This window comes from Ranitomeya variabilis, chromosome 2, assembly GCF_051348905.1.
Source record: "Ranitomeya variabilis isolate aRanVar5 chromosome 2, aRanVar5.hap1, whole genome shotgun sequence".
Classification (NCBI taxonomy): domain Eukaryota; kingdom Metazoa; phylum Chordata; class Amphibia; order Anura; family Dendrobatidae; genus Ranitomeya; species Ranitomeya variabilis.
In genome coordinates, this window is record NC_135233.1 from 663209089 (window position 1) to 663228361 (window position 19273).

Sequence of the window (19273 nt, forward strand, 5' to 3'; positions counted from 1 at the left end):
CTGTTACTTATTCAAATCAGTGAAAATGGGCGATTTGCCCCATTTGATGCCAGTTTTGATGCCCAGAACCCATTTGTGCCAGGCTGGAGTGACATGGATTTCATGTGGGGCATCAGTAGGTATGTAAATCAGGTGTTAGATCAGTGGCACAAAGGCATTTAACCCCTTAAAAATAGCTGTTACTTATTCAAATCAGTGAAAATGGGCGATTTGCCCCATTTGATGCCAGTTTTGATGCCCAGAACCCATTTGTGCCAGGCTGGAGTGACATGGATTTCATGTGGGGCATCAGTAGGTATGTAAATCAGGTGTTTAATAAGTGGCACAAAGGCATTTAACCCCTTAAAAATAGCTGTTACTTATTCGCATGTGTGAAAATTGGTTCTCTGCCCACTTTGATGCCAGTTCTGATGCCCAGAACCCATTTGTGCCAGGCTGGATTGACAGGAACTTGATGTGTGGCATCACAAGGTATGCAAGTCAGGTGTCAGATCAGTGGCACAAAGCCATTTAACACCTTTAATACCATACCTCAGTGCCCACTTTGATGCCCATTTTTGTGCCAGCCTTCTAATATTTTTATCTGTTTTTAAGTGTATGCACAAGAGGGCACATGACCGCATAATATTATATACTTACAATGGTTTATTTTTATTGAAAAACCTGAAAAAAACAGAAAATAAAAAATAGCCGAATAAGAAACTGAACGAATAAGAAACCAACTTCAGCATCGTCACACATCCTGGCACTGGAAGCCTGCATGACTGTGCCACGTGATGAGGGAGGCTCCGCCTCTCCCGGTGACGTCAACCCTGACTGAGCAGTTACGTCCACTGTCTCCACTACCGCAAGGGACGAGTCTCCTCAGAGCAGTGATCCTGTCAGGAGCAGAGACTCCGTCAGCTTGTCTCATACATGCACTAGCCGAGCGTCTGTGAGCCGCCAGCAGTGTGGGCTCCAGAAATGGGAAGGCTCTCTGGAGCTAAAATAGCCGCTGAGTGCACAGCATGGTAAGTTACAAGATGGAGGCGATAATAGTCCTTCATTTCTTCCTAGCTTGCTTCCCTCCTGTGTGAGAGGCTGCCATGATGGATGTTACCTCAGAGAAGTGTACACACAGTGCGATATACCGCGGCCACACTCTGTCAGGCATGTGGCGGTCTGTGTATCCTGTGCATATTCTTAGTATAGATCTTGGGCCTTGTTGCTGGGGCTGCCCTCTACATTATTAAGTCTGCAGACGTTTAGACCGCCCCAGCGCAAGCACTGCGCGCTCCGAGGACTGGCCGGCTTCTGGTACTTATGCATTAGGCTACTTTCACACTAGCGTCGTTTTGCCTATGTCGCAATGTGTCGTTTAGGAGAAAAAACGCATCCTGCAAAGTTGTCTACAGGATGCGTTTTTTCCCCATAGACTTAGGCTGGTTTCACGTTTGCGGTTGTGTCCGCAGCGTTTCTACCGCATATATCCGCATGCGTTTTGTATTCCTATATTTAACATTAGGGACGCATGCGTCTGCGATCGTTCACGTTCTGCCGCATTTGACGACGCATGCGTCGTTTGCGGCTTGGCGCGGAAATGCTACATGTAGTAATTTTTAGAGGCGTCAATTTGCCGTCTGGAAAGGCATGTGGTCGATTGCGCAAGGATTGCGACAAAAAAACGCATTGCTGTCTATATGAACGCATGCGTTCACAAGCACATGCGTTTGGTTGCGTTCATGAATGCATGCGTTCCACAAGAGAAAAACATGTCTAGACTCTGATAAGCCACCCCCCACATACAAGGTGATGGAGGGAGTGGACGGTTGCAGGTCACTTCTCAGCAGACAGCCAAGCAGAGCAGACAGACCACAGCACCTTGGAGAAAACAAGCCTCTGAACAATGTGAGTATATCCTAGCCAATGCCTTTATTTTCTATTTTCTTTCTCTACATGTTCTAATTTCTGCCATTTCTTTCTTTCTACATGCATCAGAATGTCTTCTTCGGATTCTTCCCATGAGGAGTTTCTTCCTGGGCCGTCTGAAGTCGAGCATGTCAGTGAAGTGAGTACTTGCCTCCTCAGAATTGATAAGTATTCACTGTTACATCTACACATGTGACAATTTGAATTTTTCTTTTTTTTAGAGCTTTTCTTCTACTGCGGCAGAGACAGGGCAGGAGCAGCGGAGTCAAGGTCCAGTGGAAAGACGGCAGCGGGTATGTATACAAGGCTTACTGTTATCTTGAATCTTCCTTTCTTTCCATTCGTATTTCTTAACTTTTTTTCTTCTGGAATCCTTTTGTATGTTGACTTTCCTATTCATGCCATTTCTCAGCATCTTTTTTCTTTCTTTTCCTTATGTTAACCCCTTCCCGACCCATGACGCCACGTAGGCGTCATGAAAACCCGTGCCAATCCGACCCATGACGCCTATGTGGCGTCATGGAATGATCGCGTCCCTGCAGATCGGGTGAAGGGGTTAACTCCGATTTCACCCGATCTGCAGAGACAGGGGGAGTGGTGCTTCAGCCCAGGGGGGGGTGGCTTCACCCCCCCATGGCTACGATCGCTCTGATTGGCTGTTGAAAGTGAAACTGCCAATCAGAGCGATTTGTAATATTTCACCTGAAAAACTGGTGAAATATTACAAACCAGCCATGGCCGATGCTGCAATATCATCGGCCATGGCTGGAAACACTAATGTGACCCCCCCCCCACCCCACCGATCGCCCCCCAAGTGCTCCGTTATGGGGTCCGGTCCCCTCGGTCCTGTGCTCCGCTGCCCCGTGCTCCTGCCCGCTCCCCCCGTGCTGCTATGCCACCCCCCTGTGCTCCGACGCCCCCCCCCCGTGCCCCGATCTCCCCCCCCCTTATACTCACCGAGGCTCCCGGTGTCCGTCCGCCTCCTCGCTGGGCGCCGCCATCTTCCAAAATGGCGGGCGCATGCTCAGTCCGCCCGCCGAATCTGCCAGTCGGCAGATTCGTTAAAAGTACATTTTGATCGCTGTGATAGGTTCTATCACAGCGATCGAAATAAAAAAAATAATAAATAAACCCCCCCCCCCCCCCTTTATCACCCCCATCGGTAGGGACAATAATAAAATAAAGAAAATATATATATTTTTTTTTTTTTTCTTCCACTAGGGTTAGGGTTAGAACTAGGGTTAGGGTTACGGGTAGGGTTAGGGGTAGGGCTAGGGTTACAGGTAGGGTTAGGGGTAGGGTTAGGGTTATGGCATGTGCGGATTTGGCCGCGGATCCGCAGCGGATTTGGCCGCGGATCCGCAGCGGATTGGCCGCGGATCCGTAGCGGATTGGCCGCGGATCCGCAGCGGATTGGCCGCTGTGAATTCGTAGCAGTTTTCCATCAGGTTTACAGTACCATGTACACGTATGGAAAACCAAATCCGCTGTGCCCATGGTGCGGAAAATTCTGTGCAGAAACGCTGCGTTGTATTTTCCGCAGCATGTCAATTCTTTGTGCAGATTCCGCAGCGTTTTACACCTGTTCCTCAATAGGAATCCGCAGGTGAAATCCGCACAAAAAAACACTGGGAATCTGCTGTAAATCCGCAGGTAAAACGCAGTGCCTTTTACCTGCAGATTTTTCAAAAATCGTGCGGAAAAATCTTACACGAATCCGCAACGTGGGCACATACCCTTAGGGTTAGGGTTGGAATTAGGGCTAGGGTTGGAAATAGGGTTAAGAATAGGCTTGTGGTTAGGGTTACGGATAGGGTTAGGGGTGTGTTGGGGTTACAGTTGTGGTTAGGGTTGGGATTAGGGTTCGGATTAGGGTTGGAATTAGGGTTACGGGTGTGTTGGGGTTAGGGTTGTGGTTAGGGGTGTGTTGGGGTTAGGGTTGGGATTAGGGTTATGGCTACAGTTGGGATTAGGATTAGCGGTGTGTTGGGGTTAGTGTTGAAGTTAGAATTGAGGGGTATCCACTGTTTAGGCACATCAGGGGCTCTGCAAACGCAACATGGCGCCACCATTGAATGCAAGATTGGCTGGAATCAAAAAGTCAAATGGTGCTCCCTCCCTTCCAAGCCCCGACATGCGCCCAAACAGTGGTTTACCCCCACATTTGGGGTACCAGCGTACTCAGGACAAACTGGGCAACAACTGTTGGGGTCCAATTTCTCCTGTTACTCTTGCAAAAATAAAAAATTACTTGCTAAGACATAATTTTTGAGGAAAGAACAATTATTTTTTATTTTCATGGCTCTGCGTTATAAACTTCTGTGAAGCACTTGGGGGTTGAAAGTGCTCACCACACATCTAGATAAGTTCCTTCGGGGGTCTAGTTTCCAAAATGGGGTCACTTGTGGGGTGTTTCTACTGTTTAGGCACATCAGGGGCTCTGCAAATGCAATGTGACGCCCGCAGACCATTCCATCAAAGTCTGCATTCCAAAACGTCACTACTTCCCTTCCGAGCCCCGGCATGTGCCCAAACAGTGGTTTACCCCCACATATGGGGTATCAGCGTACTCAGGAGAAACTGGACAACAACTTTTGGGGTCCAATTTCTCCTGTTACCCTTGCAAAAATAAAAAATTCTGGGCTAAAAAAATATTTTTGAGGAAAGGAAACACATTTATTATTTTCACGGCTCTGCGTTATAAACTTCTGTGAAGCACTTGGGGGTTCAAAGTGCTCACCACACATCTAGATAAGTTCCCTTGGGGGTCTAGTTTCCAAAATGGAGTCACTTGTGGGAAGTTCCTACTGTTTAGGCACATCAGAGGCTCTGCAAACGCAACCTGACGCCCGCAGAGCATTCCATCAAAGTCTGCATTTCAAAACGTCACTACTTCCCTTCCGAGCCCCGGCATGTGCCCAAACAGTGGTTTACCCCCACATATGGGGTATCAGCGTACTCAGGAGAAACTGGACAACAACTTTTGGGGTCCAATTTCTCCTGTTACCTTTGGGAAAATAAAAAATTGTGGGCTAAAAAATCATTTTTGAGAAAAGAAAAATTATTTTTTATTTTCAAGGCTCTGCGTTATAAACTTCTGCGAAGCACTTGGGGGTTCAAAGTGCTCACCACACATCTAGATTAGTTCCTTGGGAGGTCTAGTTTCCAAAATGGGGTCACTTGTGCGGGAGCTCCAATGTTTAGGCACACAGGGGCTCTCCAAACGTGACATGGTGTCCGCTAATGATTGGAGCTAATTTTCCATTCAAAAAGCCAAATGACGTGCCTTCCCTTCCGAGCCCTGCCGTGCGCCCAAACAGTGGTTTACCCCCACATATGGGGTATCATCGTACTCAGGACAAACTGGACAACAACATTTGGGGTCCAATTTCTCCTATTACCCTTGGGAAAATAAAAAATTCTGGGCTAAAAATCATTTTTGAGGAAAGAAAAATTATTTTTTATTTTCACGGCTCTGCGTTATAAACTTCTGTGAAGCACCTGGGGGTTATAAGTGCTCACTATGCATCTAGATAAGTTCCTTTGGAGGTCTAGTTTCCAAAATGGGGTAACTTGTAGGGGAGCTCCAATGTTTAGGCACACAGGGGCTCTCCAAACGCGACATGGTGTCCGCTAACGATTGGAGCTAATTTTCCATTCAAAAAGTCAAATGGCACGCCTCCCCTTCCGAGCCTTGCCGTGCACCCAAACAGTGGTTTACCCCCACATATGAGGTATCAACATACTCAGGAGAAATTGCCCAACAAATTTTAGGATCCATTTTATCCTGTTGCCCATGTGAAAATGAAAAAATTAAGGCTAAAAGAAATTTTGTGTGAAAAAAAAGTACTTTTTCATTTTTACGGATCAATTTGTGAAGCACCTGAGAGTTTAAAGTGCTCACTATGCTTCTAGATAAGTTCCTTGGGGGGTCTAGTTTCCAAAATGGGGTCACTTGTGGGAGCGCTCCAATGTTTAGGCACACGGGGGCTCTCCAAACGTGACATGGTGTCCGCTAAAGATTGGAGCCAATTTTTCATTCAAAAAGTCAAATGGCGCTCCTTCCCTTCCGAGCCCTGCCGTGCGCCCAAACAGTGGTTTACCCCCACATATGAGGTATCAGCGTACTCAGGACAAATTGGACAACAACGTTCGTGGTCCAGTTTCTCCTTTTACCCTTGGGAAAATAAAAAAAATTTCGCTAAAAGATCATTTTTGTGACTAAAAAGTTAAATGTTCATTTTTTCCTTCCATGTTGCTTCTGCTGCTGTGAAACACCCGAAGGGTTAATAAACTTCTTGAATGTGGTTTTGAGCACCTTGAGGGGTGCAGTTTTTAGAATGGTGTCACTTTTGGGTATTTTCAGCCATATAGAACCCTCAAACTGACTTCAAATGTGAGGTGGTCCCTAAAAAAAATGGTTTTGTAAATTTTGTTGTAAAAATGAGAAATCACTGGTCAAATTTTAACCCTTATAACTTCCTAGCAAAAAAAATAATTGTTTCCAAAATTGAGCTGATGTAAAGTAGACATGTGGGGAATGTTATTTATTAACTATTTTGTGTCACATAGCTCTCTGGTTTAACAGAATAAAAATTCAAAATGTGAAAATTTCAAAATTTTCAAAATTTTTGCCAAATTTCCGTTTTTTTTCATAAATAAACTCAGAAATTATCGACCTAAATTTACCACTAACATGAAGCCCAATATGTCACGAAAAACAATCTCAGAATCGCTAGGATCCGTTGAAGCGTTCCTGAGTTATTACCTCATAAAGGGACACTGGTCAGAATTGCAAAAAACGGCAAGGTCATTAAGGCCAAAATAGGCTGGGTCATGAAGGGGTTAATTGAGCAAACTCTAATGACTTTATTTAATTTGTAGGTTTCACAACGGGAGGATGATCTTATTGAGAATGACCTCCTCATCTCGCTGGTCCAGGAGCGAGTCCCGTTGTGGGACACCCGGGATCCACTGCACTCAAACAACGTCACGATCCGGCGCTTATGGAATGAGGTGGCCAAAGAGATGTGGGATGGCTGGGACAACGCCCCAACACGGGTCCGAAATGCATTTGGTAAGTATTGCACTGCAGTGTGAAGCAGCAGAGACCTTGGCCGTGCTCACTCGACTGTGTGTGATGAAAGAAACTCTCAGGAGTTTCTGTCATCACACACAGTTGTGTGAGCACGGCCAAAAGTCCTTTTTCTGACCACAATTTTTTTTTTAACAGTGGCCAAAGTCAAAACACGTTGGCGTTCGATGAAGGACCGCTTCAACAAGGACCTGCGTCAAGAGAGCCGTGTTCCCAGTGGTTCAGGAGCAAGGATCAGAAGATACAAATACCATCGAGTTCTGGCATTTTTAAGACCTGTCCTTGCCCAGAGAACGTAAGTATCACGTGCATTAGGTCGTATTGTATTGCCAGAATCTGTATTTTTATATTCCACAGGATTTTGCTTCTGGTTAATATTTGGTATTAATTTTCTTTTTCCTTTTTTCACAGCACATACAGCACTACTGTTGGCCCAGGTTCTGGAGCGGTCCTTCATCCGACAGTCACGGACCCGTCCCAGCCATCCAGCAGCAAGTTGGCCTTCCACACTAACTGGAGACCAGGGAGCTGGTCCATCAGGTCTTCCCCTTTCGCAGTCCTCTTCCACTGCCCCTTTTTTTTGGGGGCTCCTCCCGGCAGCGGGCTACGGACAGGTCACTCTTGCCCGAGTTTTTTCACTTGAGCTCGGTTTTACACGAAGCAATCAAGGCTTTGGGTGACCGAATGGATGTTTCACGTAGCCTCTTGAATGCACGTATCCAGGAGGTCAGCAAAAGCCTTGACCAAGTGAAAGCTGACCTCCAGAGGCCAGCACATCATTTTTTTTAACCAAATTGAGCAGGGCATGTCGGAACACCTTACTCCTGATCTCCAGCTGAGTGTCATGCAGGCCTGCAATGCTGCTTACGTGCAGGCTATGCAGCAGAGTCGGTATTTCCAGCAGACAGTGTCGGCATATCCACCTGTGCCTTCACTGTCACGATTGACCTCAATGCCGACCTCTGCTGCATACCACTGCACGGCCACCTCAATTCCTTCCACAACCGGACACCACTACAGCACCACCACCATGCCGAGTGTAGTTGGACATCCCACCGCCACCACCATGACAACTGCTGCTCCTGCTTCGACCTCCACTGACACCTCGAGGCAGCAGGACCCTGGCATGGCCTTCCGTTCTACAAGCGCTATGGACTCTGGCATGGTCTTCTGCTCTACGAGCGCTATGGACTCTGGCATGGCTGCACGATCTACGAGCACAATGGACTCTGACACAGTGCAGCCGGACCCTGAAAGGTCACCCACCGCCACGCCATATGAGCCCACCAAGACCTCCCACAACCAGGCAAACAAAAAAATACACACACACACAAAAAAAAAAAACAGAGGGCTCTTAGCATTCCTCCCCCTTCACCTCCCAATGTGTCTGTAATGTTAGGTTTGTCTCACCCTTCCAGTGCATCTCAAGCCTCTCGTGTCAAGCCCCATCCCCGAACTACCAGACCCCAGTAGTTTCATTGCCCCTTCTCCTGCCACCTCTGTGTCGTCCACAGTTAGCCAGGCCTCAGTGCTTCACACTCCACGTTTACATCACTCTACCCCAAGCCGGCGCAGTTAAATAAAGTTTTTTGGTTGTAAAAAAAAATATACAATTTGATTTGCCCAAATTAGGTTTGGTTTATTGTATCTATCGCCGCCGGCAACACACACCGTGCGCCAACTAAGAAACTTCGCCACACACTTACTTTTTCGGCCACATCATATCTCCAGTAGTTATAAAAAAAAAAAAAAAAAAAGACTGCAGCTTTGTGTGTCTTTAGTATACAGATATGAGGTGGGCCCAAAAATATTAGATGTATTATCTCTATAACCTCTTCTTTCTGCTTAGTCTGTGACTAGTGTGGCAGTCTGAAGAGAAAATGGTGGAAATACAGTGCAGACCTCTATTGAACAGGTCAGGTGTCAAAAAAACTCATTAGTTGGGACACCTGACCTGGTGAGTATAGAACTGCCTTGTAACGCATGCGCCTAGAAAAATGCCGCGTTTGTACGCGTTTATATGTGTTTTTTCCACCACTTGCGGATGCGTTTCAAACGCTGCGGATTTAAACGCAAATGTGAAACTAGCCTTACATTAGCGACGTATAGCCACACGTTGCATCCGTGTAACTTTTTTTGTGCGTCGTGTCCGCCATTTCCGACCGCGCATGCGCGGCCGGAACTCTGCCCCCTCCTCCCCAGAAATTGCAATGGGGCAGCGGATGCGTTGAAAAATTGCATCCGCTGCCCCTGTTGTGCTTTTATTTCACAGCATGCGTCGGGCCGACGCATGACGACGGCCCCGTACCGACACTAGTGTGAAAGTAGCCTTATACGTACTGCCAGCCAGGGCCCATCCGGTGGGCATTGCCTCGCTGCACACACTTGTATAGAGCGAGTCCGCACCTATGGGACCGCCATACCCACTGGACAGTTGCATAACTAGACTGGCACAGCCTTAGTCTATACCAGTGTATGGAGCGAGGCAGCACCCACTAGACGGTCCTTGCCAGGAATATGTGTAATGCATATGTACCAGAAACTGGCGAATCCTTGCAGCGCGCAGTGATTGCGATGGGGGGGAATGCAGACTTCTCGATTTAGGCCAGGTTATGTTCACACATTGCGTTTTTTTTCTACAGGCAAAACCTGCTCTCTTGGCAGTATAGAAGCTACTTACAGAAAGCAGTTTTTTGCTGTGTTTTTTTTTTCTCTTTTGCATGCTAATAAAAAAAAAAAAAAAAGCTTCAATTTTCTTAGGTTTTTGCACCAACAACGCCGTAAAACCTGATACCTGCATTTTTCCAGTTATTGCTTTCTGAAAGAAGTGACATGCAGCAGTTTGCCAAATCAGTCAGGAAAAAAAAAATCTGTGTGATGAGATTTCTGAAAAGTCATAGCCTTTGCTAGTACTATAAAATGCAGCTTAAAATTTGCATACAAACGCAACATGTGAACATAGCCATAGGGTTTGTGCACACATTGCGGATTTGGTGCTTTTTTCCTTGCAGATTTGCTAGCTAAACCTGAAGCAATCCCGATGCCAGCAAAGTGAATGAGAAACCTGAAGTTGTCATGCACACGTTGCTTATTTGTGACTTGCAGATTTGGTGCATGAAATAATCTGCGGCATGTCACCAGTGTTTTTCACATTAACTTCACTCAAATTGGTCAAAAATGCACCAAAACGCACGTTTTTCCTGCCAAGAGCTGCAGAAATTGTACTCAACAATGTGCATTTTTTTTTCTGCAGGCAAAAACCTGCTCTCTTGACAGTAAAGAAGCTGCTTACAAAAAATAGGTTTGGGGTTTTTTTGCTGCGTTTTCAGGATCCCAAAATTCAGCTTTAATTCGACCACAGAAGCATGAACAGAGGTCAACAATGCAAGAGACATGTTCATGAAAAAATGCACATTACAAATGTAACAGCGGGGAGGTGATTTGGCTGGGAATAGTTTACCTAAGGGCTCTTTCACATGGCCTGATATTTCCGGTACTGGAAAAACCAGTAACGGAGATGCCTGTGTGTTTCATACATGGGGCATCTCTGTGCCGCACCAGTATGACACGTATCGGTGCCTGAGAAAATCCGGCATAATTCGCGCTGTTCACAGGTTCTGGTGTGCGGAACGCTGATCACATCATTGTCACCTGGTCTCCCTGAGATCAGCGCGACCAAGCGATAATGATGGGAGTTGTAGTCAGCACTTGCAGTGTACATTGTGTGTAAAATAAAGAATTACTGTAAAGTAAAAAAATTGCATGGGCTGACTCTTCAGATCCAGCAGAGGGAAAGCTGACGACTGGGGGCTGATTATTAATTGCCAGGGAAACGGGCCATTAGGCCTAAATGTTTCCAGGCTATTAACCTCTTTCTGACATCAGATGTAATAATCCGTCCATGTGCTCTGGGCCTATTTGACCAGGGACGGATTATTATGTCCGTGTGATCACCCGCGCAGATGGGGGATGTGCGGGGAATCGCAGCTGGGTGTCAGCTGATTCTGACAGCTAACACCCAGCACTAAGTGCCAGGAGCAGTCACGGACCTCTCCTGGCACTTTAACCCCCAAAATGCTGCGATCGAACATGATCAAAGCATTTCGGGAGCCGGCAGAGGGCAGACAGCCCCTCGCCTTTTGGATCGGCGTGACGTGAGGACCCTATCATTGCCATGGTGACCTGATGTTGTCATCATGACATCCAGGTGACCAGACCTAGGAAACTTGCAGATCATGCCCAGTGCATGATGAGCAAGTTTGTCAGTGCACAGCTGACAGTTTCTACAGCATGGGGATGCAGCAGCATCCCCATGCTGTAGAAGCTAACAGCCTGCAAAAAATGATTGTCCGACTATGGAACTAAGTAAAAAAAAAATATATATATATATATATATATATATATATATTTTAAATAATTGTAAACATTTCAAAAAAAAAAATTGACCCCATTTGACAACAAGTGACCCCATTTTGGAAACTAGACCCCTCAAGGAACTCGTCTAGATGTGTTGTGAGCACTTTGAACTCCCAAGTGCTTCACAGAAGTTTATAACGCAGAGCCATGAAAATAAAAAATCATTTTCCAAGGACGTCCCTCCTGACAGCACCACCAGGAGGTTGTCCTTCGTATCCTTGATGGGGACAGGAAACACAGAAGAGGTTAAATAGCCCCTCCCCAGCTCCACCCTTCAGTGTTTTTCCTGTCCCTATCAGGGACAGACGCAGGAAGAGGAGCACAGGCTTACCTCGGCTCCAGCTCCTGCAGCGGGGTTGGGGCAGAGGGCGAGATGGTATGCCCTCAATACCGCTGATACCGCTAGAGGTCCCTCAGCGGTCGGTAGAGCGGGTGCTCCCGAATTCAGCCACATTCCCTCCGAGGACACTGGGCTGCAGCTGCTTCCGGTGATGCGGCGCCACTGCAGATGGCTGGGAAGTTGCCGCTCACCGGGTCGGCGTCTCCCTTCAGTGCAGCGCCATGACACCGGAAGTCACGTGGTGACGACTTCCGGGGGCGGCATTGAATGGGCCGGCGGGCGCTCCAGGAGGGGGAGTGGCTGCTAAGCAAAGATCCAATATCCAGGGTGCGTTCCACGGGGCGCAAGCGCTGTCAGAAGCAGGATCCAAACGAGCAGCAGCTGTGATCGGAAGGAGGACGATTCAAATGTCTTGAAGCCGGGTAAGACAGACTATTTAAGACTGACAGCACACACTGACCCAGTAAAATGGAAAGTGCTAGCCGTCCTGATGTCCAGTCTGAATCTCCCTTGGACCACGTGAGTGAGCTACGATAGCATCTTCCAAGGCAGTCTATACTATATAGCTATAAGACCTTTTTCGTATTTTCTAGGATAAGGAAACTACTAAGAGCTCCACAACAATGGTCAAGAGAAGACCTAATAAGTGCCCTTTATGTGCCACGAGACTTCCAGATGCATACGAAAAAAGCTGTGTGAGTCATGCATCGCCAAGCTGCTCAAACAAGAGCAATCATCCTTATTGGATAATATACACACCATGATCAGAGAAGAGGTTCAGGCAACTATAGCTACTACTGAACCGCCCCAGGTTCCCTCGCCTAAGAGACCCAGATGGAACATGGATCCAAGCTCCGAGGAAGGAGAAGTAACGGGCTACTCTAATCTAGACTCAGCGGAAGGCGAATCTTCCTCTGTACTTCTTTCCGGTGATCGGAAGATATATTTATTTTCTTCCGAAGACACGGACACCCTGTTACAGGCCGTCCGAAACACCATGAAAGTGGAAGAAGCCACGGAGCCAATGACAGTCCAGGATGAAATGTTCGGATGACTAAGGGCTCGAAGAGATAGGGTCTTCCCCATGAATAATCGCATATCAGCCATGATATTAGAGGAATGGGAAGATGTGGGGAAAAAACTTATAGTCCCAAAAGACTTTAAATTCCGACTTCCCTTTAATCCTGAGGATACTAACACGTGGGAAACAGTTCCGAAAATTGACATACCAGTAGCCAGAGTGTCAAAGACTGCCATCCCATTCGAAGATTCCTCAGGACTTAAGGACCCGATGGACAGAAGAGCGGAGGATCTCTTTAAAAAATCATGGGAAGCTTCAGCAGCAATTATGAAGGCTAATGTAGCGGCGACCTCAGTAGCAAGTTCAATGTGTATATGGGTTGAAGAGTTGGAAACCCAAATAAAAAATAAAACTCCCTGAGAGGGAATTTTAAGATCCTTACTACTTCTGAAGATGGCAACTGATTTCATGGCAGATGCCTCGGCGGAGACAGTCCGCTTTGCAGCCAGGGCAATGCATTGTCTAATGCCGCAAGGCGTGCGGTATGGTTAAGGTCATGGGCAGGAGACACTCAATCCAAAAATAAACTTTGAATCCCATTTTCTGGTCTCCATGTATTTGGCCCAGTATTGGATGATTTACTGGACAAAGCATCTGATAAGAAGGGCTTCCCAGAACAGAAACAAAACAAAAAGCCAGTGTTCCAGAGGCGCCGATTCAATCCAAGGCAGGATTATAGTGGCAAGGGTAAAACCGGAAAGTGGAGCTACCCTAAAGGAGGCAGGGGTAGAGGCCCCTTTCGTGACCAAGGTACCGGGTCAAGTAAACAATAACGACAGGCACATTGGAGGAAGACTTCAACGGTTCATGGAAGGATGGCAGGGTATTACCCAAAACCGTTGGATACTCCAAACAGTCTCTCAAGGGTACAAAATAAAATTTACTCAAATACCCCCCAGAGGATATTGTCTGACCCGCAGCAAATCTCCAGAGGTCCGTCAAAGACTTTTAGAAGACATACAAGAACTCATACAAATAGGAGCCATAGTTCCGGTACCCCTGTCGGAACAACTCCATGACCACTGTTCCAGTCTCTTTTCTATAAAAAAGCCAGGAGGCGAGTACCGGACCATAATAAACTTAAAACCACTGAACCAGTAGGTCCTTTACAAATGCTTCAAAATGGAGACCCATCAGATCCGTCATACTAATAATAAAGAAAGATTCAGTAATGTGTACAATGGATCTCAAAAGCGCATATTATCATGTCCCCATTCATCCCCCTACACCAGAAATACCTCAGGTTCGCTATAAAAGACCGAGGGAAAATTTTTCATTTCCAATTTCAGTGTCTGCCATTCGGACTCTCATCAGCTCCGAGAATCTTTACAAAATTCATGGCAGAGGCAATGGCCTTCCTACGGACAAAAAATATCCTTATAGTGCCGTACTTGGATGACCTGTTGTTGGTGGCAGACTCACAACAACAGATGGAAGAGTGTCTAAAAGACACTGTCACTTCTGGAAACCCTGGCATGGGTAATAGGTCTAAAAAAAGTCGAGTCTAGAAGCAGAAAAGAGGAAAACCTTCTTGGGGGTTCTTCTGGACTCAGAGAAAGAGTATTCATTTCTTCCAGCTCACAAACAGCTAGCCATCTCACTAGAAGCTCAGATGTTGGGAAAAAGACAGTAAACCACTATCAGGAAGGCCATGAGACTACTGGGCCTGATGACCTCATGCATTCCGTGCGTCCAGTGGAGCCAGTTCCACTCAAGGGGATTACAGCGAGACATACTTGCCAGATGGGACGGAAAACAGATGTCATTGGACGACAAAATATCCTTAACCATAGAAGGAAGACGCTCCTTGTCCTAGTGGATCAACATCTCAAATCTGCAGCAGGGCAAACCCTGGCGAGTGTCTTCATGCATAAATATAACTATGGACTCAAGTCTCAGCGCCTGGGGAGCTCATATAAAAGGTCGCTATCTTCAGGGAACATGGCCCTCATGGATAAGCGACAGCTCCTCAAACTTCAGAGAACTCAGAGCAGTTTGGGAAGCACTGAGCAGATCTCATCAACAGCTTAACAACCTCCACGTCAGAATATTCTCCCGACAATTCAACTACAGTCTCTTTCATCCTACATCAAGGAGGTCCAAGACACCATCATCTTCAAGACCTAAGAAACATAATATTCTCTTGGGCAGAACTCAATGTAAGATCCCTAACGGTGGTAAATTTGAAGGTCGAAATAAACCATGCAGACCAGGATAGGGGATGGGGAGCCATGCAGACCAGGATGGGAATGTGGAGCCATGCAGACCAGGATGGGGATGTGGGGTAGTGATGAGCGAGTATGCTCGGGTGGTCTCCACATGGCAATCCCCACATGTATTGAAGCTGTCTAGCAGCCGCAAATCATGCAGCTGCGTCGACATAAACTAAATCTCCGAGCACGCCGAAATACTCGAAGACCACCCGAGCATGCTCGGAGAAACTCGAGTAACGAGCATACTCGCTCATCGCTAATGTGCTGCCATGCATACAAGGAGAGGGATGTTGAGCCATGCATACAAGGATGGGGAAGAGGAGACCGTGCAGACCAGGATGGGGAAGAGGAGACCGTGCAGACCAGGATGGGGAAGAGGAGACCGTGCAGACCAGGATGGGGAAGAGGAGACAATGCATACCCGGCTTATACTCGAGTCCTTGTATGCATGGCCCCCTCTTTCCCTTCCTGTTATGCATGGTTCCTCATTCCTATCCTTGTATGCAGGGCTCCCATCAAAAAAGGAGAAAATATATATATTGTAGGGATTTCACTCACTCAGGTGCGACGGCTGACACTTAGGAGGCAGGTTCCAACAAAAGTTCAAAGGTTTATTGCTTCATAAACCAGTTTAGCATAAACAGGAAACACAAACAGCCTTTAACTCAGGCAAAAGGGAAAATACAAGTGTCCATTCCTTCAGGCTCAGTGCTGAAGCCTTAACACACTGGAGGCTAGCACCTCCACACATATCCACTGTGTTAAACATTAGCCTGTCTTATATAGAGCTAACCACACCCAGTAACCCATCACATGATTAGCCATGTGGTCTGACATCACCACAGGTCCTGACAGACATATAGGTAGCTATGGTTACATCACAGCGGCAAGCCATCTATGCGACACATATCTCCCGTCGATTAGACACCCTTTAGCCACGCTACAATATATATATATATATATATATATATATATATATTTTTTTTTTTTTTTTTTTTTTTTTTCTATTCGCCACGACAGCACCCACTGAGAGAGGGGATCCGCCCCTGGGAGCAGGAAACCTACAGAGAGATAAAAGGGGCGGCCCCCCCTCGCTCCTCAGTTGGTTTCCTGTTCCTAGACTGGAACCCACAGAGAAGACTCTATGGAGTAACTATGAAGAGGAAAGCCCGCCTGGACTGCCGCCTGTACGACTCTGCTGAGCGGCAGGGGCTCCAGAGCGGGTAGACAGAGACGGGAATGATCCTGCGGGCCACCCCTCATCTGCTGATGCTGCTGCATTGCCTGGTAGTTATCAACGGTCTCCCTGCTGGGACACCGTTGTATGAGGATACCGACCTTCCTCGTCCGGCCGGACCTGGGTCAGGTAATATACTCCGGGGGTATGTGGACGTCTCCCCGGTGGGTTTTTTCCCCTCCTGGTCCCTCCGGAGTGGAGGTATTGAATTACTGGTAGCTGCAGGTGCAGCACTTACCATGGCATCTTCCAGCGTGCAGCAGAGACGCGGGCGCATGCGCAGTAGCATCGGCGTCCCGGAAGTGCTGGGCTGAAACTTCCGGGATCGCGGGGGCAGCCTGGGCTCGACTACAGGCGCTATTGTGCCAGTAATTACTGCAAAGCATCTGCGGCTGGAGAAGCCAGGGCTAATCGCTAATCTCCCCTGATAATCAGGTACTGAAAAAAAAAAAAAAAAAGGGAGTGTTTTCTCAGCTGTGGGCAAGCGGTGCTATATAAGGCAGTTCAGAGCACTCCTGGTTGCGCAACATGTCGTCCCAGGAGGATATCGAGCGCCCACTGGAGGATTCAATCCTGCCTAGTGGTGATGCCCAAAAAGGCAGTGGACACTCAAAGAGGAGTGACTCCACTGAGAAATCGGGGAAAAAGTCAGGCCGCTCTGCACCGAAAGCTGATCGTACAACCCGGCAGACGGTATTTAACCTTACTCCTGGGTGAATGCGTAGCGGGCTTTATGGGGACTAATGGTAGTTTCTCCTACTTCTATCTTATAGGGTAAGCGGACGGAGAAATCTAGGCACAAGCAGTGTGCGATGTGTAATGAGCCCCTGCCGGACTCCTATATTAAGAAATTGTGTCAGAGTTGCATAGATTACACCTTACAGCAGGAAAGTTCTGTCAGGATGAAAGAAATTCGTCTCATGATTAGGGAAGAACTTCAGTCCTTGGGAGGTAGTCCGGCGGTGATTGTTGAGAAAAGAGGCAGGAAAGCGCCTTCACCTGCAGCAGACATGTCAGCAGAAAGTGGGGAGGTCAGCTCAGACGTTTCTCAGAGATCGGGCTCCTCGGATGACGAGGATTACGTCTGTTTCCCTACAGACAGTGTAAATAATCTGATTAAGTCAGTGAGAGGTACTATGGGGGTATCAGAGTCTAAAGAACCTCAGACACCTCAGGACGCTATGTTTGCTGGTCTTTCGCAGAAGAAAGGCCATGTGTTTCCGGTGAATCAGGCCATCAAGGACCTGGTTAAACGGGAATGGAGTAAAGGACAAAAGGGGTTTGTGCCAGTCTCGTGTAAAAGGCGGTACCCCTTTGATGATGAGGACTTGACCACTTGGTCCAAAGTACCTAAAGTGGATGCGGCTGTGGCATCCACCTCCCGCCGTTCCTCCCTGCCAGTGGAAGATGCAGGTTCCTTATCAGATCCTATGGACAGGAAATCTGACACAATACTTAAAAAGTCATGGGAGGCCTGTGTAACTGCCTTTAAACCTGCAATTGCAGCCACATCTACTAGCAGGTCTATGCTAGTTTGGCTCGACCAGCTGGACCAAAACATCAAAACTGGGGTATCCAGGGAAAAATTGCGCTCTGCTATTCCTTTAATTAAAGGGGCGGCGGCATTTATTTCTGATGCCTCTATTGACTCACTCCGTCTGGCGGCCAGAACGGCCAGTCTTACTAATACGGCTCGTAGAGCCTTATGGCTAAAAAACTGGAAAGGAGATGCCCAGTCCAGGTCAAAATTGTGTGCCATACCCTGTCAGGGTGAGTACCTCTTCGGAACAATATTAGATGAAATACTCACTAAGGCGGGTGAAAGGAAGAAGGGGTTCCCTAATCCCTTTATTTCTTCTTACAGAAGGGCGTTCAGGAAGCCACCGTTCGGCAAAAAGGGAGGCTTTAAAGACCGGTGGAATAATAATAAAGAATTTAAACAAAAAGGAAATTTGTTCAATAAACGTCCCTTTAAGCCAGCGGATAAATTCCGTTGACCCAGTTCTGCCAGTGGGGGCTAGACTTCTAGAGTTTGCAGAGCAATGGAAGAAAATAACGGTCAATCCATGGGCCATCAATTTAGTATCTTCAGGCCTCGTTTTAGACTTCATCCAAACACCTCCGGATTCCTTCCTTCTTACATCCTTAAAATCTAGGCCTCAGCAGGAGGCCCTTGAAACGGAAATTAAATCCCTCATATCCAAACACGTATTAATAAAGGTGCCACCATCCCAGATAGGGAAGGGCTTCTACTCCCCCCTGTTTCTAATTTCTAAGCCCGACGGCTCTTTCAGAACCATAATCAATTTGAGAAAATTGAATTCCTTTATAAAACCCAGAACATTTAAAATGGAATCTATTCGTTCAGCTATTAAAAATTTGTTTCCAAATTGTTACATGGTAGTATTGGATCTTAAGGATGCTTACTACCATCTCCCCATACACCAGTTACACCAACAATTTCTCCGGGTAGCAGTGGTTATAGATGGGCAGGTCTGTCACCTACAATACCGGGCTATGCCATTTGGTTTATCCATGGCTCCAAGGGTTTTTACCAAGTTACTATCAGAAGTAATGTCCTTCCTACGAGTAAGGGACACACTAGTAATTCCGTATATAGATGACCTGTTGATTGTAGGTAAAGATTCCCTACAGTGTGAGAAGAGGTTGGGGGAAGTAGTATTTTCTTTGCAAAAACTGGGCTGGATTATAAACTGGGAAAAATCCAGGCTCCAGCCAGTGACATGTCAGAAATTTCTGGGGCTCCTATTGGACTCGGTTGACCAGATATGTAGGCTTCCTGATGAGAAAAAGACCACCATAATACATAAAGTGAGTATAGCCATCAGTAAGCGTAGTATGTCATTAAGGAATGCCATGTCTTTATTAGGTTCCCTGACTTCTTGTCTTCCCGCAGTCCAATGGGCGCAATTCCACACTAGACAGCTACAGAAATTTGTATTACAAGAGGACATTAGGAAGG

At 46.9% G+C, this 19273-nt stretch overlaps 1 long non-coding RNA gene across 1 annotated transcript in view; it reads left to right on the forward strand.

The window, feature by feature from the left end:
- Positions 1-810: 810 nt before the first annotated feature.
- Positions 811-19273, forward strand: part of LOC143807562 (uncharacterized) — an 89803-nt gene continuing 71340 nt past the window's right edge. Inside the window, exon 1 of the long non-coding RNA XR_013221766.1 lies at positions 811-1010. This is a non-coding gene — a long non-coding RNA (uncharacterized LOC143807562). The remainder of the gene's footprint in view (positions 1011-19273) is intronic.